Genomic DNA, 25,070 nt, shown 5'->3' with positions numbered 1-25,070 from the left:
TTACAATCATGGTGAAAACAAAGGAGAAGCAAGCACATCTTACATGGTGGGAGCAGGAGGAAGCGGAGGGGAGGTACCACACACTTTTAAGATAGCACTAGGGGGATGGTGCTATTAAACCACCCCCATAATCGGATCACCTCCCACCAGGGCCCTTCTCTAACACTGGGGATTACAAATTGACATGAGATTTCGGCGGAGACACAAATCCAAACCATATTCTGTCTCTGGCCCATTCCAAATTTTGTGTCCTTCTCACATTGCAAAATACAATTATCCCATCTCAACAGTTCCCCAAGTTTTAACTCATTTCAGCAGTAACTCAAAAGTCCAGTCGAAAGTCTCATCTGAGACAAGGCAAGTCCCTTCCACCTACGAGCCTGTAAAATCAAAAACAAGTTAGTTACTTCCAAGATACAATAGGGGTATAGGCATTGGATAAATACTTCCTTTCCAGAGGGGAGAAATTGGCAAAAAGAAAAGAGCTATAGGCCCCATGCAGGTCCAAAACCCAGCAGGGCAGTCATTGAATCTTAAAGCTCTGAAATAATCTCCTTTGACTCTATGTTTCACATCCAGGCCACACTGATACAAGAGATAGGCTCCCAAGGCCTTAGGCAGCTCTGTCCCTGTGGCTCTGCAGGGCTCAGCTTCCATGGCTGTTCTCAAGGGCATTGAGTGCCTGTGGCTTTTCCAGGTGCACAGTGCAAGCTGTTGGTGGACCTCTTCTCACAGCTCCACTAGGCAGTGCCCCACTGGAGACTCTGCATGGGGGTTTCAACTCCACATTTCCCCTCTGCACTACCCTAGTAGAGGTTCTCCATGAGGGCTCCACTCCTGAAGCAGACTTCTGCCTAGACATCCAGCTATTTCCATACATCTTCTGAAATCTAGGCAGAGGCTCCCAAGCCTTAACTCTTACCCTCTGCACACCCACAGGCTTAATGCCATGTGGAGGCCACCAATGCTTGCAGCTTGCACCCTTTGGAGCAGCTGCCTGAGGCATATCTGGAGCTTGAGCCACCAGGATACAGGGAGCACTGTCCCAAGGTTGGGCAGGGAAGTGGGGCTCTGGGTCCAGACCACAAAACCATTCTTCCCTCCTAGGCCTCTGAGACTGTGAAGGGAGAGGCTGCCATGAAGGTTGCTGAAATGCCTTCCAGGCATTTTCCCCATCGTCTCAGCTATTAACATTCAGTTCCTCTTTACTGATGGAAATTTCTGCAGCTGGCTTGAATTCCTCTTCTGAAATTTTTTTTTTCTACCACATGGCCAGGCTGCAAATTTTCCAAACTTTTATGCTCTGCTTCTCTTTTAAATAAAAGTTTTAGTTTTAGATCATTTATTTCCTTATGCATATGCCTGTAGGTTTTTACAAGCAACCAAGTCACATCTTGAATGTTTTGCGGTTTAGAAATTTCTCCTGCCAGATACCCTAAATCATCTCTCTCAAGTTCAAGTTCCACAGATGTCTAGAGCAGGGGCATAATGCTGCCAGTCTCTTTGCTAACACATAGCAAGAGTGACCTTACCCCAGTTTCCAATAAGGTCCATCTGAGAGGTCTCCATCTGAGACCTCCTCAGCCTGGACTTCATTGTCCATATCACTATCAGCATTTTGGTCACAACAATTCAACAAGTTTCTAGGAAGCTCCAAACTTTCCCTCATCTTCCTTTCTTCTTCTGAGCCCTCCAAACTCTTCCAACCTCTGCCCATTGCCCAGTTTCAGTCACTTCCACATTTTCAAGTATCTTTATAGCAATGCCCCACTTCTCTGGTACCAATTTTTTTTATTAGTCCATTCTCACACTGCTATAAAGAAGTATCTGAAACTGGATAATTTATAAAGAAAAGATGTTTCATTGGCTCACAGTTCTGCAGGCTGTATAGGCTTCTGCTTCTGTCAAGGCCTCAGGAAACTTACAATCACAGTAGAAGGCAAAGGGGAAGCAAGAACATCTTACATAGTGGGAGCAAGAGGAAGGGGGAGTGCTACACACTTTTAAAACAGCACTAGAGGGATGGTACTAAACCATTAAACTGTTCCTATGATCCAGTCACCTGCCACCAGGCCCCTCCTGCAACACTGGCAATTCCAGTTCAACATGAGATTTGGGTGGGGACACAACTCCAAACCATAGCACTAGAACACGTACCCCCGAACCTAAAATAAAAGATTTTAAAAAGAAAGAAAGAAATCTACACATACACAGAGAGAGAGAGAGAGAGAGAGAGAGAGAGAGAGAGAGAGAGAGAGAGAGAAGGCAAGGTCACAGGTATAAAAAAAAAAAAAAAAAAAAAATCCCTGAGCTACAGAATTCAGAGAGCTTCCAGGTTGCTGAATTCACGGAGGTGCTGGGAGGGTAGTGTGCCCAGAGAGGGCATGGAAGCTCTGCACCCTTTCCCCATACCTTGCCTGTATTAGTCTGTTCTCATGCTACTGATAAAGGCATACCCAAGACTGCATAATTTCTAAAGGAAAGAGGTTTAATGGACTCACAGTTCTACATGGTTGGGGAGGCCTCACAATCACGGCAGAAGAGCAAGGGACATCTTACATGGTGGCAGGCAAGAATAGGACATGTGCAGGGGAACTCCTTGTTATAAAACCACCAGATCTCATGAGACTTATTCACTATTAAGAGAACAGCATGGGAAATACCAGCACTTATGATTAAATTACCTCCCACAACATGTGGGAATTGTGGGAGCCACAATTCAAGATGACATCTGAGTGGGGACACAGCCAAATCATGTCATTGCCCTATGCCTATGTATCTCTCCCATCTGGCTATTCCTGAGTTGCATCGTGTTATGATAAACACATAACTTAGTAACTTTTCTTTCTGCTCTCTGTGAACTATTCTAGCAAATAAGTGAACATGAAGAGCAGGTTGTGGGAACCACCAATTTGTAACCAAGTCAGACAGAAGTTTTGGGTGACCTGGGGACCCACCACTTATGACTGGACTCTGAAGTGGGGGTGATCTTGTAGGACTGAGCCATTAACTCGTTGTAACTCCAGGCAATTAGTGTCAGAATTGAGTTAACTTGTAGGACACCCAGCTGATGTGGGAAAATTGTTCGGTGAGGGGGAAAAACCCACATATCTGGCGTTAGAAGTGAAATGTGTTGTGAATAGAGGGAAACAGTGAATACTTCTTATACACCTCTGAATGCTAGCATTTGACAGAGACCCTCACCTCACCTACCCCAGAAGCTGAAACAGTTCAGGACTTATATTTAGTGTAAATAGGGAGACATTTTGACTTCCTCTGAAAGAAAACTACTGGCTAGAAAAGAGACAGGCTGGGTGCAGGGGCTCATGCCTATAATCCCAGCACTTTGGGAGGCTAAGGTGGGATGATAGCTTCAGCCCAGAGTTCAGGACCAGCCAGGGCAACATGGCAAAACTGCGTCTCTAGAAAAAATAAGAAATTCACTGGGTGCAGTGGTACACGCCTGTAGTCCCAGCTACTCGGGAGGCTGAGTTGGGAGGATTGCTTGAGCCCAGGAGGTCAAGACTGCTGTGAGCTATGATCATGCCCATAAATAGACGCTGCACTCCAGCCTAGGTGAGAGTGAGACCCTGTCTCAAATAAATAAATAAATATAATAGAAAAGAGATGGCATAAATGTGGAGAGTCCTCTGACCTAGTCTTAGAAACAAGGCCATAAAGGTAGGAACTGTGTCTATCTCAAGTTCATCATGCAACCCTTCACAGAGATCCATATGCAATATGGGGACTTACGAGTGTACTTTGAGATTGTTCTTGCTGGGCATGTCACTATACCACATGCTTCCCCACCCTCAGTTCCTACTGCCAAGCGGCCACAGATGCACCTGCATTGTCAGTTTTCTCCTTCTCTACTGGATCATTTACTTTCCCATACAAGTTTGCTATAGTTTCCCTTGCCTTAAAAAAAAAAAAAAAAATGTTTAATCTTTCTTGACTCCATGCCCCTGTCTTGTTCCTTCCTTTCTTTTTTTTTTTTTTTTTTGTTGTTTTTTGTTTTTTGTTTGTTTGTTTGTTTGTTTGTTTGTTTGTTTTTTCCTTGAGACGGAGTCTCTATCGCCCAGGCTAGAATGCAGTGACATGATCTCGGCTCACTGCAGCCTCTGCTCCCCGGGTTCCAGTGATTCTCCTGCCTCAGCCTCCTGAGTAGCTGGGATTACAGGTTCACGCCACCATGCCTGGCTAATTTTTGTATTTTTAGTAGAGGTGGGGTTTTGCCATGTTGGCCAGGCTAGGATTACAGGCGTGAGCCACCACACCTGGCCTCTTCCTTTCTTTTTACAACAAAATTTCATGAAAGTAGTATGTATTCTCACTGTCTCTTCATTTCTGTCCTGCCTTTCTCTCTTACCATCACTCTAGGCAGATGTTCAGGGTAAAATCATTGGCCAATATCCAGGTGGTCTTGATGTTGCTCAATCCAATGGTTAACTCTCAGTCCTCTTCTTAGTTGACCTTTAAGTAGCTAATTGGACATGGGTCGATGCTCTTTCCACCTAGAAATAGAGAGGGGGAAGAATTTCAGGAGGGATGTCTTTGAGGGCCAAGAGGAAATCAAACCTAGAGCCCAAGGGGAGAGGTTGGCCATAGCTAAGAGCACAGATAGTTCATCCCTTGTCACAGGGGAGATGGCAGATACAGTGTGAGGATAGGTGTCACAGTAAGACCTTGGGGAGTTCTATTTTCAGCCCTTTGACCTTTCTCATGGAAATGGGACTGAAGGGCTTTAGCTGAGAGTGAGAATGGGGCAGAGGTGTTGGAGGTTTGAGAGAGAGAGAGGAGGTATAAAGTAAGTGATCTGGCTGGGCACAGTGGCTCATGTCTGCAATCCCAGCACTTTGGGAGGTCAAGGTGGGTGAATCACCTGAGGTCAAGAATTTGAGATCAGCCTGACCAACATGGTGAAACCCCATCTCTACTAAAAACACAAAATTAGCCAGGAGGTATAGTGCATGCCTGTAATTCCAGCTACTTGGGAGGCTGAGGCAGGAGAATCGCTTGAACCTGAGAGGTGAAGGTTGCAGTGAGCCAAGATCATGCCACTGCACTCCAGCCTGGACAACAAGCAAGAAACATTGCCTCAAAAGAAATTTAAAATAAAATAAAATAAGTGATATTGAAAAATGGATAAGACATGGTGCTGCCAGGTAGCATTAAGGGCCAGTTGAGTTAGTGACTATTAATTTAATGTAAGACAGATCAACACATATATTATTTATTTTTTGCAGATGACAAATTTTCCCAAATTCAGTGGTTTAGAACATCAAATATCTATTATCTTACAATTTCGGTGCCTAGGGAATTTGGGAATTTAGCTGTGTGGTTCTGACCTCTAAGACTTTCATGAGATACTGACTGGAGCTATAGTCAACTGATGGCTCAGCTGTGGTAGGAGGATCTCCTATCAGGATGGCTCACTCGCATGGCCAAGGGCAGGAGGCCTCGGACAGGAGGCCTCGGTTCTTCATTACGTAGCTCTCTCCTTAGGCTGTTTCAATGGCATCATGATATGGGAGCTGACTTCCACCACAACAAGTAAGTGATACAAAAATCAGAGAGGGAACTGCTTTTTACAAACTAGTCTCTGAAGTTGTCTACTCACTTCAGGTTTATTCTATTCATTAGAAGCAAATTGCTATGTCCAGCCCACTCTCAAAAGAGGAATTAACCTCCACCTCTTAAAGTAAGGAATACCAAATCGTTTATGGGCATTTTTTTAAACTACCACACCTTGATTGTGTGCTTTACTCCAGTCACACTGAGCTGTACAGGCGCAGGTCAGGCATAGGGCAGATGGAAAGTTGGATTAAGTAAGGTTATGAATATGTGAGAGCAAGAAATCTAAGAACCAGAGCCTTGATGGTGCCAGGCCTCCCAAAATCAGCAAGTGAATTCTGCTGTATGTTGGCTGCACATGGCTCCAGCAACCTCAGCATCAGAACGGTGGGTCCTTACGCTGCTGCACCCCCATTAGCAAGCTTCAGCTCTGGTCACCCGTCTAATTCAGTCCTGCTGTCCACTGGCCTCGTTGGACTACTCATCGTTTTTTGTTTGTTTGCTTTGAATTGAAATCTCACTCTGTCACCCAGGCTGGAGTGCAGTGGCATGATCTCAGCTCACTGCAACCTCCACTTCCAGGGTTCATGTGATTCTCCTGCCTCAGCCTCCCAAGTAACTGGGATTATAGGCACCCGCCACCACGCCCAGTTAATTTTTGTATTTTTGGTAGAGACAAGGTTTCACAATGTTGGTGAGGCTGGTCTCGAACTCCTGACCTCAAGTGATCTGCCCACCTGGCTTCCAAAGTGCTAGGATTACAGGCGTGAGCCACCGCATCCAGCTGATTACACACTGTTTTTGCTCCGGCACAACTTGGACTTCCCCATGGCCTATCATAGCCTCTCCAGTTCCAACTCTCTTGTGACTTGCCTAATACAGCTCTCACAACTTACTAGCAAATAACTCCTTTGTGTTTCTGTCTAAATTGCCAAAAGAGAAATATCTAATTGGCCCTGGTACCTTCTTAAGCCAGATCACACAGGTCCCATGTCACTGACCAAGCTAAGGTGCTGGTTCCTATGGCACATGACATCAGTGCCCACGCCCCTTGGAGCCCTGTATGTTTGCAAACTCACAAGCTCTGGTGTGCTTGCACCCCCAGCAGCCAGCCCCTGACTTCCTTGGCCAGAGGGCTGTACCTCTCTCAGCCTAACAAAGCCACCTTGCCAGAAGTGGCTCTCCAACTGGGGACATATGTCCCTGGGGTGCTTGGCAACACGCTGAAGCATCAACACGACATGTTTTCTTGGACTATGCATTTCATTCAAAGTTGTTTCTTTTGTTTTTGTTTTTGTTTTTGTTTTGGGAAGAGGAATTTTTAACTTTTTTTTTTCTTTTTTCTTTTATCTTTTTTTTTTTTTTTTTTTTTTTTGAGATGGAGTCTCACTCTATCACCCAGGCTGGAGTGCAGTGGTGCTGTCCTGGTTCACTGCATCCTCCGCCTCACAGATTCAAGTGATTCTCCTGTCTCAGCCTCCTAAGTAACTGGGATTACAGGGTGCCCGCCACCATGCCTGCCTAATTTTTGTATTTTTAGTAGAGATTGTAGGGTTTCACCAGGTTGGCCAGACTGATCTCAAACTCCTGACCTGAAGCGATCCGCTTGCCTCAGCCTCCCAAAGTGCTGGGAGTATAGGCGTGAACCGCTGCACTCGGCCAATTTTTAATACTTTTAATAAGAATTATGTATAGGAAGCTGCCAGGCTCTATTTTCAAGGAGTATGTATTAGCTCTTCTCCACATAAAGGGTCTTTCTCTTTTCCCTGTTTAGTGGAGAAATTTTGAATGTGGAAAATGTAACATATGCATACAAATATATGAAGTAAAACTCATGAAAAAAAGAAAATACGTACAAAAAGAACAGAATAGTGGTCTCTTTCGCCCTGAAGAGTGGGAAACGAAGTGAGGGAGGAGCATATAGAGAAATGTAAGTTTTAGGTAATTTTTTAGTTCTTGGGTGGGGTGGTGGATACGTAGGAATTCATCATACTTTTTGTTTTGTTTTTGAGACAGTCTCACAGAGTTGCCTAGGCTGGAGTGCGGCGGTGTGATCGTGGCTCACCGCAGCCTTGAACTCTTGAGCTCAATTGATCCTCCCATTTCAGCCTCCCAAGTAGCTGGGACCATAGGCACACACCACCGTGCCTGGCTAATTTTTTGTATTTTTTGTAGAGATGGGGCTCTCCCTATGTTGCCCAAGCTGATCTCAAACTCCTGGGCTCAAGCAATCCTCCCACCTTGACCTTCCAGAGAGCTGGAACTACAGGCATGAGCTACTGCAACCAGTTCGTCATACTACTAATAATAACTTAAAGAAATTAAAGAAAGCCATGTGTTGGCCAGGCACGGTGGCTCACGCCTGTAATCCTCGCACTTTGGGAGGCTAAGGCGGGCGGATCATGAGGTCAAGAGATCAAGCCCATCCTGGCTAACATGGTGAAAGCCCATCTCTACTCAAAATACAAAATTAGCCAGATGTGGTGGCACATGCCTGTAATCCCAGCTACTTGGGAGGCTGAGGCGGGAGAATTGCTTGAATCTGGAAGGCGGAGGTTGTGGTGAACCGAGATCGCACCACTGCACTCCAGCCTGGTGATAGAGTGAGACTCTGCCTAATAAATAAATAAATAAATAAATAAATAAATAGATAGATAAAGTAAAGAAAGCCTTGTGTTGACTAATAATAATGAGGGTATTATGAATCAAGGATTATAATTAATCCAATTTTGAACATGGACAGTAAAAAAAGAAATCCCCACAGCAAGTAGAGAGGGAGGTATTTATGAGTTAAGAATCCTGTCCAAGGTGCCTCAGATCTAACAAGCCTGTTTCCACAACAGGCCTGGCGGTGAAATCAGCTAGGAAGGTGGTATCCACAGCCCCTCAGTCACTCTCCCTTGCAGTTAGGGTGTAGGCTGCACTTTGTATTTCACATTCTTGGACTGGTAAGAGATAGAGTATAGTTAAGCCCGGGATGAGTATAATTGTATGAATTAAAGTACACATGTATACTGAGGGCTCATTTCATGTGTGAGTCTCTGAAAATGTCTGTGACTACAACTTAAACCAAGACAACCTAAGGATTTTGAGAAGCACTAAGAGTATCCAGAGAAAATAGTAACTTCGATGCAGCCAATACAAGCTCAAGACTGAGAGTCTGCAAATCTAGATTCCAGCCTCTACTCTGCCACATTCTTGAGTGACCTGGAGAAGTCACTCAAGGTCTTCCTTTGCTCATCTGTCACAGAAGGCGTGGGAGCCTGGAGCCCAGCCCTCCTGTGCACCCTGTCTAGCTATGCTTCTCTGGAGGCGAAAGGCTGCTGGGCATTGAACACAGCCATCAGCTTGGGAGCTGGGCCAAGCCTCACCAGGGAACAGTGAGGGGCTCCCTGTTCTGACACCACACAGGTGCACACACACACCTGCTCATCAGGTCCCCGGCCAACCCCTTTACACACACGGTCTCCTGCTTCTGCAACAATGCCATACAATAGCAACTATCATCAGCCACATTCTACTGGTGAGAAAGCTGAGCTTCATCCACAGTTCCTCAGTAGTAGGAGTGGGACTGGAACCCAAGTGTGTTAGCTAAAAGCCCACACGTTTATCCAAGATACCATATTGACACTGTTTAAAGAATGCACTTAGGGAGTTGAACTGGTGGAGTCTGCATTCTTGTCACAGACAGAGTCCCCTCTCCCCTCCACATCTCCCCCTTACCCCCAACACAGGACTGCTGGGTTTCTCTGCTGGTCCCAGGTGAGATACTTCCTCACCTTCCAGCAGCAGGTGACGAGGACCAGGAGGCACCAGAGACAACCCCAGCTCCTCACTGCAGGAGCAAGGGAATATGGCCTCTGAGAGCAGCTGGGATTCTAGGCAGCTGAAATTACACTGCGCAGCGACAACACTCAGTGATAATGCGTGTCAGAGGGATCAGAGATGGCTTCAGCAGCTGGTGGTCTCTGCTGCCCCCTAGATGTCTGTTTCCTTCAACAGGCCTCATAGATTAATTTAAAACCAAGTGTTTGGTGTAATATTGCATAGTAACACTGCTTCATCAATCATGCATTTATCTCACCTTTCCTGTGTGGACTGTAAGTAGTTAACAAGCCAATGCTCTTCTTAAGAATTGCAGCGAATAGGAGAACAAGTGATAGAGGAGTCACCATCTTGCAACCCTTAATGAAATAATGAGTCTGGGTAGCCATCACCAATGGATGCTAACACAATTAGGTGAAAGCCTAAAGGAGACCTTTGTAATAGATGGATCTGACGGAAACACCCAAGGCCACTCATCAATCTGTGCATGGGACATGATTGTCTTCTCATATAACACAGTGTACAACACAGGTCCATCTGTGAAGACCTCTGTCCTCCCCCAAAAAATGAACTGAATCCAATCAAACCTCTAGATTTCACTGCCAGTTTAGAGAAAACAAGAGGCTAGTCAGGGTTTCTTAGCCTCTGCATTATTGACATTTTGGATAACCACCAAAAGAATAGTAAAAACCAGTCTAATGGTGAAACGAAATAATAAAAAATAGTTAATCCAAAAGAAAGCAAAAAAAAACAAAAAAAAAAGGAGAGGAAGGAAAACATAGACTTGATGGGACAAACAAAAAGCAAAAAGAAGAAGGTAGGTTTAGATACAAATATATTACTAATTCCATTAAATCTAAATGACTACATTAAAAACAAAATTCTCAGCCTAGTTAAAAGCAACAAAGGACATAGCTTAACTATAAATATATAGAAAGGTTAAAAATGAAAGCACAGAAAGAAATGCATGCAAACACCAAAAGAAAGCTGATATAGCTATGTAATAGAAAAAGAACACCCTGAGGCAAAAAGTATTATTAGAGATAAAGAGAAAGATTTCATAATCATGAAAGATCAATTCAGTGGGAAGATGTAGTAAAATTACATACTTATAACAACATAGCCACAAAATATGTACAATAAAAATTGGCAAGACAAAAAGGGAAAATATGCAATCTTGGTATGAGATTTTAATACAATACTCTTAGTAATGGATAGAACAAGCAGACAAAAACACCAATAAGGATATAGAAGATTTGAATAACACAATTAACAAACTTAGCTTCCTTAGCATATGTAGAACACTGCACCAAACAGCAGCAAAGTCCATGTTGTTTTCAAATGCACATGGAGTACTTACCAAAATTGGCCGCCACACACCACACAGTCCTGGTGGCATGGGGACATTTTGTGCATAGTTGATTGATATGGGAGACTGTACCTGACCCAACGTGGGTCAATGAGTTTTTTCCCTAGATTTTTGGGCTTGAATCTGATGGTTGAAGCTGTGAAAAATAAAGCGTGGGCACTTTTCCTCCCACCTTGAAAAGGGGATCCCAATGTTTTCTGAGTCTCTGTTTAGGTTATTCCTGAGGCCATGCATATTCTACCTTGGTTTTACAATGACATTCCAGAATCTTTAGCATGCATTTACTTTGGACATTTTTTTACCATGATAAAATATATATAACATAAAATTTACCAGATTTAGCATTTAAGTGCACAGTTCAGTGGCACTAAATACATTTGCATTCTTAGGCAACATCACACTATCCATCTCCAAAACCACAGCTTTCATCTGTTCATCTTCCAAAACTGCAGGTTTATCTCCATTGAACACCAACTCCACATTGCCCTCTCCTTGTATCCTCTAGCAACTATCATTCTACTCCTAGGCTATTTTGTGACTCAGTTTCTCTGTCACTTAATAGAAGAGAGGCTCCATTGCTGACTGCAGGGATTGTTCTGTGTATACAGGCCTTCTTGCATCTATAGGATTAGGTTTACTGCAGGAAACAAAGGTAAGAGAAATATACATCATATGGGTTTTTGGAGGAAGAAAAGAGACAGCACAAAATGGATGAGGTTTTTGCATTGGGTGTCCTATGCACAGGACTCAGCAGGCCTGCCATGGATCTACCTGCCCAACTCTTTCCCATCGAGTTCATTTTGTGGGCCACTTCCGAAGTATAGATCCACAGGCAAGTTTCACAGCTCTGCTGCTGTCACCTGTGGCAAGCTTCTCATAGTGCCTCTGTGGCTTAATGTCATGAGCCTCTCCATTGTGAGCATTCTGTTTAAGGTCTTGCACATCACAGCCTGGCAATGAGCTTCAGATGTTTTGCTATAACCTTAGATTTAAGTCATCACACGGCAGGACCAAGACCTATCATGCATTTACTTTTGTTTTCGGTTTAATTTGAGTTGGTTTTGTTCCTTGTACAAAAAGAATCTCTGTACACAGCCTCCTATTAATTTTTTAATTAATAGATTTTATTTTTTAGAGCAGTTTTAGGTTTACAAAAAATTGAGAGGAAAATCAGGTGTTCACACACACACAGCTTCCCAATTATTAACATCTCACACTAGTGAGGTACATTTGTTAAAATCAATGAACCTATGTTGACATGTCATTATCACTGTAGTTTACATCAGGGTTCCCTCTCAGTATGTTATATTTTATGGGTTTTGACAAATATATGATAATATGTATCCACCATTATAGTATCAGACAGAATAGTTTCACTGCCCTAAAAATCCTCTGTGCTCTGCCTATTCATCTACCCCTCACCAAACACCAAGAAATCCTTTTTTTTTTTTTTTTTACTGTCTCCATTGCTCTGCCTTTTCCAGAATGTCATATATTTGGAATTATATGTTATGTAGCCTTTTCAGATGGACTTGTGATATGGTTTGACTATGTCCCCATCCAAATCTCATCTTAAATTGTAGCTCCCACAATTCCCACATGTTGTGGGAGGGACCCAGTGGGAGGTAATTGAATCATGGGGAAAAATGATTTGAGCCTCTATCATCACAAACAATCCCATTCTATCTCTAATAATGATTTTTGCGGGTCTTTGCAGTGCTGCTCTTATGACAGTGAATAAGTCTCATAAGATCTAATGGTTTTAAAAACGGGAGTTTCCCTGCACAAGGTCTCTCTTGTCTGCCGCCATGTAAGATGTGCCTTTCACCTTCTGCAATGATTGTGAGGCCTCCCCAGGCATGTGAAACTGTGAGTCCATTGAACCTCTTTTTTTTTTATAAATTACTCAGTCTTGGACATGTCTTTTTCAGCAGCATGAAAATGGACTAATACAACTTCTTTCACTTAGTAATATGCGTTTAAGTTTCTTCAATGTCCTTTCATAACTTGTTAGCTCATTCCTTTCTTGCTTTCTTTTTTTTAATTTTAACTATACAATAAAGCACTAAGCTAAAGAAATTAAACTACGGAATATCTATCTGCTCAACGCACATCTTCTGCAGACTGCCAAGAACCACTCTGTGGTCAAGTGATCTCTTATTAGAAAGGAATGCTGGTTAGTTGCTGTGTTAAAACCACAAAAAGGCCAGGTGTGGTGGCTCATGCCTGTAATCCCAGCACTTTGGGAGGCCAAGGCGGGCAGATCACGAGGTCAGGAGATCGAGACCATCCTGGCTAACACGGTGAAACCCTGTCTCTACTAAAAATACAAAAAAATTAGCCATGTGTGGTGGTGGGCAACTGTAGTCCCAGCTACTCTGGAGGCTGAGGCAGGAGAATGGCGTGAACCTGGGAGGTGGAGCTTGCAGTGAGCGGAGATCACGCCACTGCACTCCAGCCTGGGCAACAGAGCGAGACTCCATCTCAAACACACACACACACACACACACACACACACACACACACAGAAGGGGGAGTCCAGTCACAGCCTCAGATAACTGGCTAAAGGCAATAAGTTAATGAGTCATCTGTTTCTTGTTCCCCAGGGTTGATTTCTGCATACTCCTTAGGAAAAATTTCTGGTTAAAGATGAATAAGGATGGGGCATATTGAGGTGTGTCTGACCTCCCATCCCCTCATGGCTGGGAACTCAGTTTTTAAGGTTCCTCTGGGGTCCCTTTGGCTGACAGGCACTCCATTCAGTTGGTTGGGAGGCTTAGGATTTTATTTTTATTTCTTACTTTGCTGTCATCATCTTGAAAATATAAATTTTGGTGCTCTCTTCAGCAGCACATATACTAAAATTGGAACGAAACAGAGAAGATTAACATACCCCTCTTTTAAAAAATAAAACAGAAAATACAACTTTTGATGGCTTTAGAAATGAGTTGCAGAAAGGTGAGTCAGAAAAATCTTATGACCAATCAAGATTTCACATCAATAAAGTATTGTTATCTATTGTATTATATAAATTGGTGAAACAAAAAATGGTACATTTTTGCAATTTGTAGGTTTATGTCATGACTCATATATCACTATTATCCCCATTACATTTTATAAATAAAAATTAATTTTAAAAAAAAAAGCTTTATATTTTAGGGGTTTGTTTGTTTGTTTGTTTTGAAACAGAGTCTCACTCTGTTGCCCAGATTGGAGTGCAGTGGCGCGATCTTGACTCACTTCAATCCCCACCTCCCAGGTTCAAGTGATTCTTGCCTCCCAAGTAGCTGGGTTTACAGGTGCCCCACCACCATGCCCGGCTAATTTTTGTCCTTTTAGTAGAGACAGGGTTTCACCATGTTGGCCAGGCTGGTCTTGAACTCCTGACCTCAAGTGATCTGCCCACCTCAGCCTCCCAAAGTGCTGGGATTACAGGCGTGAGCCACCACGCCAGGTTTATATTTTAGTATTTTAACTACAGTTTTTTTTCCTAGATTTTTAGCAAGATAAGCACATTTTCATTTTGCACCCAGCCCTACAAATTATGTAAATTACATGGCCAGCGAGGAGGATAGGTTCCTGTGAAGCTGATTGTCTCTGGTTGTCCTGTAGGAGTCTAAGGGAGAAGAATAACACTTTAAGCTATTATCTGATATTTACAACTTCATGTGAATGACTTTCAGATACTGTGATGAAAGAATACTTTTAAATGTGTGAAAAAGATCTCCTCAGGGCACTGCATACAAGGAAAATAGGGAGACTACCATCAAGGTGGGAAAGGGTGATACAACAGGGCCAGGGGCCTGAAGATAAACTCCAGATTTCACCCAGAGTTAGGTTTTGTTAGAATCCTGTTACTAATAGGACACAAATCACACAGCGAACTATTAAAAATGAGAGGAAAGCACACAGCACAACTATTAAAAAGTAAAAATTAAGCTGTCATTTATACGAGTCATTAACAAAACTCCCTTATCACCGGAAGCATGCTAACACCATATATAAAATTGAACATGTGGGGACATCATTCAACCTCTTGTTTAAAACTGGCTTTGAATGGCCCAACTCTAGAGAATTAGAACTGCTTTTTATTATCTGGGGTCCTCTGGAGAGAGATCAACTTCTCAGAGTTCTAAATAGAGAAAAATATCTGGAGTTAATTAAAGTACGCCAATACTGTCATTTTCCATGTGGGGTGGAAAGAACTAATGTGTAGTTAGGATATCAGCAAAAGGCTAGTAGAAACATGAAGTCACTGGTAAATTGAATGCACAACTCCTGGGAAGTGATCAAAATGCAACTGTTTTATATATTCTGCTACTTGTTTATTTTTATTTCTATTACATGTCTATGGCCACCTATGCAAAAAGTAAGGACCTATTTTCACGTGAAAGGAACCTCCACAGTTAAAAACACTCTAGCTAAGGGTAGTGAAGTAAGCCAAGCCACTCCTGTTCTAAACAGATTTTAGATTCAGAAAGAATCTCTCTATCTCCCTCTTTTTTTTTTTTTTTTTTTTTTTGTAGAGATGGGATCTAGCTATGTTGGCCAGGTTGGTCTTAAACTCCTGGCCTTAAGCAATCCTTCTTCCTTGGCCTCCCAAAGTGCTAGGATTATAGGCTCATGCTAGACAGATTCAAAAAGAATCGATTGAATAGGGGGGAAAATAACTAATTCAAGAGACTTTGTCTATAGCATTTTGACTGTATCTTCTCAGTAAGGACAAAAAGAACTGTAAACAAATATTGAACCCTAGTTGGTAGTTGTAATTTTCATAGTAGTATGGGTTTGTGATTCTAAAACTACTTTCTGTGTATTTTTGAATCAAATAAATTAATAAATATATTCAGAAGGATGAAAGCAATATTTCTTGTTGTTGGAGAAGAGAATTACAAATATGGAAAGAGGGAAAGTTAAAGTAAATTGCATTGCGGTCATTTGGAATTGGAGGCCAATTTAAACTCAAGTGGCAGGGTATAATTTTTTTTTTTTTTTAGAGATAGTCTCACTGTCACCCAGGCTGGAGTGCAGTGGTGCAACCTTGGGTCACTGCAACCTCCGCCTCCTGGGTTCAAGCAATTCTCCTGCCTCAGCCTCCTGAGTAGCTGAAACTACAGGCATGCACCACCACGCCCAGCTAATTTTTTGCATTTTTAGTAGAGATGGGGTTTCACCATGTTGGCCAGGCTGGTTTCGAACTCATGGCCTCAAGTGATTCGCCCACGTGAACCTCCCAAAGTGCTAGGATTACAGGTGTGAGCCACCACTCCCAGCTGGGTATAATTTTTTTTTTTTTTTTTTGAGACAGTTTTGCTCTTGCTCCCAGGCGGAGTGCAATGGCACGATCTCGGCTCACTGTAACTTCCACCTCCCGGGTTCAAGCAGTTCTCCTGCCTCAGCCTCCCAAGTAGCTGGGATTACAGGCTTCTGCCACCACGCCTGGCTAATTTTAGTATTTTTAGTAGAGATGGGGTTTCACCATGTTGGTCAGGCTGGTCTTGAACTCCTGACCTCAGGTGGTCTGCTTGCCTCGGCCTTCCAAAGTGCTGGAATTACAGGTGTGAGCCTCTGCGCCTGCACAGGTTTAATTTTTTTGTGAGTTAAAATTGTATTTTATTTATTTACTTTTATAAAGAAAGCATTATGTTTAGGATTTATGTACCTGGTTTTTTAAAACCTCATTGACCTCATTCATGAGAGAATGAGTGGGATGGTAAAGCTGGTTTAAAGAGAACTTGAAAGATTAAGTATTATGGGCACTGAATAAAAGATGTTAAAATAGGATTTTGGGGTGGTATACAAAACTGGTTAATGTTATACAGGGCAAGAAGACTATAACCTTTGGGATCTAGGGTTTTTGTTTTTTATTTGTTTGGTTTTTATTTTTTGTTTTAGTTTTTGTGGTTTTATTTTTTTCCCCAAGTAAAATTATTTGTAGCTATACTAGACAAAAATCTACATCTTAATATGTAACATTATGGTCCTGGCCCCATTCAATAGTGAATAACAGATCAAATCAAGGTACATTCTCCTAAAGAATAAGAAAATTCATCCTGGTATGGTGACTCACACCTGTAATCCCAGCACTTTGGGAGGCCTAGGTGAGCAGATCACCTGAGGTCAGGAGTTCAAGACCAGCCTGACCAACATGGTGAAACCCCATCTCTACTAAAAATACAAAAATTACCTGGGCATGGTGGCAGGCGCCTGTAATCCCAGCTACTTGGGAGGCTGAGGCAGAAGAATCACTGGAACCTGGGAGGCGGAGGTTGCAGTGAGCCGAGATCGTGCCACTGCACTCCAGCCTGGAGACTCCACCAAAAAAAAAAGAAAAAAGAATAAGAAAATTCTTGGCTGGGCCTGTTAGCTAGAGAGTGAACAGAGTGTCCTCTAATACAGAGAACAGAGATCTGTCTGCCTTGAGGCACTAGAAGCGATTTCAGTAGCAGTAAGCAGTCAGAGCTTGGTTTCTAAATACTATTCCCCACTAGAGAGAAAAAAAAAAATGAAAACAAAAAACAAGGCTCCTTGAAGAAATGCTTAATTTCGCCCCCCCCCCCCCCACAAAAAAAGAAATGTTTAATTCCAGAACTAGGGCAGAAAAATTATAAGTGGAATCTGGACTATCTTCATGTTCCAGGAAGTAAGGGAATGCTTGGAGAATGATGAGGACATGTCAGAAGGGCACAGGAGCTGTCCTGAAGGGACTCTCCCTGGCAAAATCTGGGGCAATTTGAGCGTCAAAATAAATAACAATAGTAATGCGTTTAATCCATTGAACAAAATAGAAACCCATCGGCCCTTATTTATGTGAATAACTGGGAGATAATGGAAAACTCTTCCTAGCAGTCATATACCAGCCAATAAAGGAAGAAAAAATACTGTAATTTTTAAAAACACTATTTTGTAATAATCATAGTAGTGGTTGGTTCAGGCAATGAATGCAAAACCAGTAGGTAAAAGTTTGTTGAGGAACAGAATATGTATATGGTCTCAAAGTAGTTCCCAAAAAATAATCGATTAATTTCAAAGGTATTATAAAAATAGTAATTTTACAATGGAGAAAATGACAGCCACCACCTTCACTAAATGGTCGAAATTGTCATCATCAGAAATGGAGCAAATCAATATCATGTGCCTCCTGATGTAATGTCCTGAGAAAGACATATCACTTTTATGATATTATTGCCAAAAATGCATAACTTGAATCTATTCATAAAGAAACATCAGACAAATCCAAATCGAGAGGCATTCTACAAACTAACTAGACTGTGTTCTTCAAAAATGTCAAGGTCACGAATGACAAAATAAGGCTGAGGAACTGTCCTAGATTAAAGAAGACTAAAAAGACATAATGACTAAAGGCATTTTATGATCCTGTACTGGATCATTTACCTGAGAAAAAAATTATGAAGGTTATAAAAGATATTATTGGGACAATTGATGATATTTGAATATCAATTGGATTAAATCATAGCAATATGTCAGTGTTAAATACTCTGATTTTCATACATCCTGAAGTACTTAGGAGTAAATGGGCACAATGTCTGCAACTGACTCTCAAGTGGTTCAGAAAAAATATACATACACAGGCACACAGCACATATATGCATATGTAATGGGGATATAAGGCTGTGGATATGCATATAATGGTGTGTATATAGATGGATGGATGGTAGAATAATAAAGCAAAAATGAAGCAAAAAGTAAATTATTGGTGAATCTGGGTAAAAATTATGCAGGAGGCGTTTGGACTAGTCTTGCAATTTTTCCATCATTTTTGATAAATCTGAAGTTTATTTAAAAAGAAATCCTTCAAAAGACCCCCCAAAAGATTGGTGTCGGCCTCCATCACATCAGTTCAGGGTGTGTAGTCTTAGGCAGACTGGTCTGGCCATCCCAGGGGTGGGGGCTCACACTTCTCAATCAACCAGCAGGGAACAAGTGAGATGAGGCTAACTAGGCACCATCCTCCCCTTTGGATCATAGGCAGAAAGGACCAAAGCAGCAGGTGGCCCTCCAGCACATGAAGCTTATTTCTCAGTGGAATGGCCAGGGACAGCCCCAAGCCACAACAGACTCACCCCCACATACACACTAATACCTGTGGAGGGGAAGCCTGGTCTCCTCTGGCCCCTGGCACTCTACCCAGAGGCCCTGCTATCTAAGATGTGTTCTTAGCCATGGTGCTATGAACCTTGGACTTCTTGCGGGAGAACAGGGAGAAGAGGCCTCAGAACTGTAGTTTGCAGCTGCAGCTCCCTCTCCTGCACGTTTTCATGAAGGAAAATACCTTCAGACATTAAACACCCAACGTTCAAAATCTTAGACATAAAGTTGGGAGAAAAGAAAATTAGTACTCATCATACTTTTTGCTGAAAAATGATAGAGATAGTTTTAGGGGCCGGGCCCAGTGGCTCACACATGTAATTCCAGTACTTTGGGAAGCCAAGGCAGGTGGATTGCTTGAGCTCAGGGGTTCAATATGAGTCTGGGCAACACGGCAAAACCTGGCCTCTACAAAAAAATACAAAAAAAATTAGCTGGATGTGGTGGTGTGTGCTTGTAGTCCCAGCTCCTCAGGAGTCTGAGGTGGAAGGATCATTTGAGCCTAGGAGGTCAAGGCTGCAGTGAGATATAATCAAGCTATGATCGTGCCACTGCACTCCAGCCTGGGTAACAGAGTGAGACCATGTCTCAAAAAGACAGAGAGAGAGAGAGAGAGAGAGAGAGTTTTAGGCTAATTTAAACAGAAAAACAGTTTTTGGAAGATTTTTTTATTGTTACAAGACGGGCCGTGATTGATGTGAAAATACCAACAGACACAGTAAAAAGATATAATTCCTCTAAACATAACTGGAAGACACAAGAATTTAACAGCATGGCCACAGCTGTACAATACAGGATGTTAGCCGTGTTCTCCCCAGCAAAGAGTCAAGTTCCTCCTGCCTTCGAGTGCCCAGGAAGTTGCCCTCCTGCCAACAGTACCCAGCCATAGGAATGAGAATCCTACTGGGTCCTCTGATAAGCTCATTTTGTCATTGTTGTCTTTAATTCCCCAAGTGGCAAATCCCCATCCTCAAATGCTCTGTCAGGCTCGTTTCCATCCTGGCTAATATCCTGATGGGCTGACATGATCCAACCAACTGCAAACTGAAAGACAACATCTCCAACTTGTCCTGCGCACATTTTCTCCCTCCTCTCAGGAGCTAATGTGAGCCAGTCCCGCACGTTCCAGAGCAAATACAGTGTCCCGACTGAATCGATGGCCACTTGTAGGCCCCTCCAGGATCCAACCATCCCACGTAGGTCTTCCCGAAGTGCTGTCCACTCAGAAAAGATCTGGCTGAGGAAACAGACACAGAGAAGCCACGCAGCGAGAACCACAGCCTAAATCAGCCTGTAAGAACAAGATGGGGAGACCACCATTACTGCCTCCTGCTGGACACTGGGCAAACTCCTTCGCGGAACTCACAAGCCCTGTGTGTCCCAGCACCTGCTCTCTTCTCTGGCCTCATCTCCCATCACCGTCCTCGTCTGACAGTCCACACTATAGCCACCGAAACTTCTCTCAGTTCCCAGCCCATTACTCAGTCATTTTGGAGCCCTCTCCCCTTCCTATCCTCTCTCCATCTATCCATCCATCCTTACACGAATTTAACTCAGTTCCCAGGCCCCAGTTGATGCCTTCCTCCCTTAGGGCCGGGCACGGTGGCTTACACCTGTAATCCCAGCCCTTTGAGAGGCCAAGGCAGGTGGATCACTTGAGCTCAAGAGTTCAAGACCAACCTGGGCAACATGGTGAAACCCCTTTTCTATGAAAAATACAAAAACTAGCTAGGTGTGGTGGTGCACACCTGTAGCCCCAGCTACTCAGGAGGCTGAGGTGGGAGGATCTTTTGAGCCCAGGAGGTCGAGGCCACAGTGAGCCATGATCACACCACTGCACTCCAGCTTGGGTGACAGAGAGAGACCCTGTCTCAAAAAAAGACTTCCTGGCCATGCGTGGTGGCTCATGCCTGTAATCCCAGCACTTGGGAGGCCGAGGCAGGTGGATCACTTGAGGTCAGGAGTTTGAGACCACCCTGGCCAACATGGCGAAACTCCATTTTGACTAAAAATACAAAAAAAAAAAAAAAAAAAAAAAGTCGGCCATGTTTGCACGCACATGTAATCCCAGCTACTAGGGAGGCTGAGGCAGGAGAATCACTTGAACCTAAGAAGCAGAGGTTGCAGTGAGCCAAGATCACGCCAGTGCACTCCAGTCTGAGTGACAGAGTGAGACTCTATCTCAAAAATTAAAAAATAAATTAAATATAAAAAGACTTTCTCAGTGTATGTGGTATATCTAAGACAATAGAATATCATTCCACCTTAGAAAAGTAGGAAATCGGTCGGGCACAGTGCCTCACGCCTGTAATCCCAGGACTTTCAGAGGCTGAGGTGGGTGAATCGCCTGAGGTTGGGAGTTCGAGGCCAGCCTGACCAACATGGAGAAACCCGGTCTCTACTAAAAATACAAAATTATCCAGGTGTGGTGGTGTGTGCCTGTAATCCCAGCTACTCAGGAGGCTGAGGCAGGAGAATTGCTTGAACCCGGGAGGCGGAGGTTGCGGTGAGCTGAGATTGCACCATTGCACTCCAGCCTAGGCAACAAAAGTGAAACTCCATCTCAAAAAAAAAAAAAAAAAAAAAAAAGAGGAAGGAAGGAAGGAAATCCTGTCACATGCTACAATGTAGATGAAACTTGAGGATATTATGAAGATATTATGCTAAGTGAAATAACCCAAGACTCCCCAAATCTGGGTGAGGATCCTCAGTAATTTGTCTCCATAGCACTTACCACAGTGAATTGCAATGGCCTGTTGCCCACTGTCTATGTCCTCTGTAAGGACAGTACAGTGTCCTGTTCACGGTTGAAGCGTCAGTACCCAGCATTATGCCTGGCACGTATGTGGTCACAAATGATGATAGAAAGACAGACATAAACAGATGGATCAGTTCATGAGGCGCTCAGTATCAGACTCCAGAGGGCTTTGGGATCTGTAGTCATGACTGCCTGAGATCCAAAGCAAGATGCTGAAAAGCATCAAAGGCCTTTTGAGATAGTGGTTTCCTTTTCCACGGCTAAATAAGGGATTTTCTTGCTTTGAAATAACAATACTGCATTTTGCCACGTGGGGGAGCTAATGCAACATCAAAGAGGCCCTCGGCGGCTCCATTTTACCGTCATCAGCTTCTAGCTCACAGCGGAAAGCATGATTGTGGTCTAGTAACGTTACTACTATAAGCTTATTTTTGTTGTTCAGGGAATCTCGTTGTTCAGGAAAACTTTCCAAGACACACAAATCATTCCAATTCCACAAAAGGAGGGAGTGGGTTATTTTCCCTCCAATGAGAGCCTGTCAGCCTGTTGGTGCAGAAATACGTGTGCAGGCTGTGTTTAATTGTGAGTGGGGGCCGGGCGCGGCGGCTGACGCCTGTAATCCCAACACTTTGGGAGGCCGAGCCAGGTGGATCACCAAAGGTCAAGAGTTCGAGACCAGCATGACCATTATGGTGAAACCCCGTCTCTACTAAAAATACAAAGTTAGCCGGGCATGATGGCGAGCATCTGTGGTCCTAGCTACTCGGGAGGCTGAGACAGGAGAATTGCTTGAATCCAGGAGGCAGAGTTTGCAGTGAGCTGAGATCACACCACTGCACTTCAGCCTGGGTGACACAGTGAGACTCCTCAAAAAACATAAAAAATGAAAATGAAAATAAAAATTGTGGGTGGAAATAGACTGGGAGAAATCCCCAAATTATTGTATCTTCATAAACTCAAGCTCACACTTGGGAGGCTGAGGCAGAAGGATTACTTAAGGCCAGGAGTTCAAGATCAGCCTGGGCAACATAGCAAGACCCCCATCTCTACAAACACATATAAACACACAAATTAGTTTGGCATGGTAGTACATGCCTGTAGTCCTAACTACTCAGGAGGCTGAGGTGGGAGGATCACTTGAGCCCAGGAAACGCAGGCTGCAGTGAGCTATGATCATGCCACTGTACTCCAGCCTGGTGACAGCAAGGTCTTGTCGCTTAAAAAAAATAAAAATCCAAGTTCTTCTCTGTCAGGGCCTGCTTCTGAAGGGTAGGCCAGCAGGATCAAGGGGCTGCAGTCTTGCTTTCAGGAAGACGCTCTCATGGCCCCTGAACACCTGTGGTAGGGCTCAGGAGCCTCTCCACCAGAGCTGCCCAGATCCCTACTCCTTCCCCACCAGCCTGACCACCACACTCACCTCTTTTGCCCTCCAATTCCAACCCCTCCATTCCCCTTACAAGGTCCTATAGTAGCTAGTCCCTCCTCACCTCTTGGCCTCACTTCTGGCCTCCTCTGGCCCTTGACAAAGATTCTTTGCTTGACCAAACTTTAGTGAGCCTCCTAATCCTTTCCTAGGCCCATCTGTGCACTTTCTTGAAAAATTCAGTTTTAAGAGGACCCTGCTAAGTCAGTTTAGCCAGAGCCCCTCCATGCCTTGCTATCTGATCATCCCCAATATCTAATTGTGCTCCTCATCCTCCACCATCTAGGTGACGTCCAATGACCCTGTCCTGTCTTCACCAGGAATCGGTTAGGTGGGTTTAGCCAGAATCCCCCTTATTCTTTATGTTTCCTCTTAGTAATTATCCGTCGCTGACCCCCACTCTTATCCTTGGCTATGCATTCCCACCTGGCCATGCCGTATTCAGAGTTGAGCCCAATCTCTATCCACCCCTGCAAAACCCCACTGCAGTGGCCCCTATTCCTATTGCAATGGTCCTGAATAAAACCTTCCTAATCATACCTTAACAAGTGCCATGGAATATTTTTTCTTTTTTTTTTTTTTTGACACCAACCTCACATTACCACCACCACCCTCCCCCAGGACCCCACTCCCAGAACACACCCAACCACCCCCACCCCCACACACAGAATGCTCAGGGGGCCAAGGGGATGTCAGAGACTCCGTGGTTTCTAGCACTTTGTAGTCCACCGAAATGCCCCCAGGAGTGGCAATGAAGTGGAGAGGCTGGCCTGTGTGTTGACAGCCAGTCTGGTCCCAAGTAGACCCCATAGAGATGTCCTTGGCCCTTCATCCCCCCTCCACACCAGCACCAGCCCCCACAACTTACGGATAGACCAGTCAACCTCAGAGAAAGGGTGGGGGAGGAGGGAGCTACAAGAAATGCTTGTGCAGCTTTGTCCAGCAACATTCTTATCTTTCTCCTAGAGGAATTCAAGCATTAAACCCTGGGGGAGAAATCTTCTGGTTCTCTTGTAAAGGAGGGTTCACTCCACCCCACCCTAAACTCAGACATTTGAAGCAATCCTAGTGGATAGTAAATCTGGGCTCCTCGAAGCTCTCAATTGAGCGAACCCTTTAGCAGGACATAGGGCCCAAGGAGTGTTTCCCTCACCCTAAATCAATGATTCCAACATCAAAGATGCCAACAGGTTTTGCCTGGGAACAGTTTGTGCCTATGACCCTTCGTTCAACAAACCTTTACTAAGCACCCACCAGGTGCCAGGCACTATGCCAGGATCACAAAAGTGAACAAGAAAGACATGGTGTCTCTGTTTCAGAAATGGACTGGCTAGCCGGGAATTGGACACGTAAATATTTGTAACACCAGGTGATACACACTCTCACAGAAGTTACATAAAAAGTGCTAAGATGACAGCTCTAATTATTCACTATTGTGCTTTTCAGTTTATATTCAAGTCCACATCACAGAATACATGTTAGAGAACACTTACGTCTTGACATGACTTGCACTTTTGATCAGTCCATAGACTGCTTGGGTGGAAAGAAATTCCTCTAAGACACTCCCTTCTGAGTATGAGTCAGGAAGCTGAGGTCTCCCCAGCATAACCGGGTCGGGGCAGGGTGACAGGGCCTCCCGACACACCCAACATCCAAGCAGACTGAGCAGAGCCTGCAGAGTTGGTGGCAGGATGACACCTCTCCCGGGAGTCTGGAAGCCCCAGCTGGCTCCAGCCCTCCCTAGGGCTGCGGGACCCTCCCTTCTCTGGCCTCAGCTTCTTAGCTGCCTTGGTTAGACTAGACAGGAGGAGACAGCTCTACCCTCCTTTCCACTTCTGAGCCTATGCTCTTGTGAGTCTCATTCTTGCCATGAAGAATTGAAGAATCTTTGTGCTCTGAGTCAGAAGCTATGTGGCCACTTTGCTAAAATGTGACTCAGACACAGACTCAGCCCTGAGGCCCCTTTCATTATATTCCCTTATTTGGTCCCAAGCAGCATTTCCATATTCTCT

At 43.9% G+C, this 25,070-nt stretch overlaps 1 long non-coding RNA gene and 1 pseudogene across 1 annotated transcript; one reads left to right on the top strand and one right to left on the bottom strand.

The window, feature by feature from the left end:
• On the bottom strand, positions 1 to 24,861 carry LOC140710234 (uncharacterized). The gene is made up of 3 exons (XR_012091182.1): positions 24,552 to 24,861; positions 4,370 to 4,514; positions 1 to 380 (listed from the first exon to the last, which is right to left on the bottom strand). It is a non-coding gene; the product is annotated as an uncharacterized lncRNA (long non-coding RNA).
• LOC119619831 (U6 spliceosomal RNA) lies at positions 13,603 to 13,699 on the top strand (annotated as a pseudogene).
• Positions 24,862 to 25,070: the final 209 nt, after the last annotated feature.

Source organism: Chlorocebus sabaeus, chromosome 25, assembly GCF_047675955.1.
Source record: "Chlorocebus sabaeus isolate Y175 chromosome 25, mChlSab1.0.hap1, whole genome shotgun sequence".
NCBI lineage: Eukaryota > Metazoa > Chordata > Mammalia > Primates > Cercopithecidae > Chlorocebus > Chlorocebus sabaeus.
This window is presented reverse-complemented; position numbering and strand designations above follow the sequence as displayed.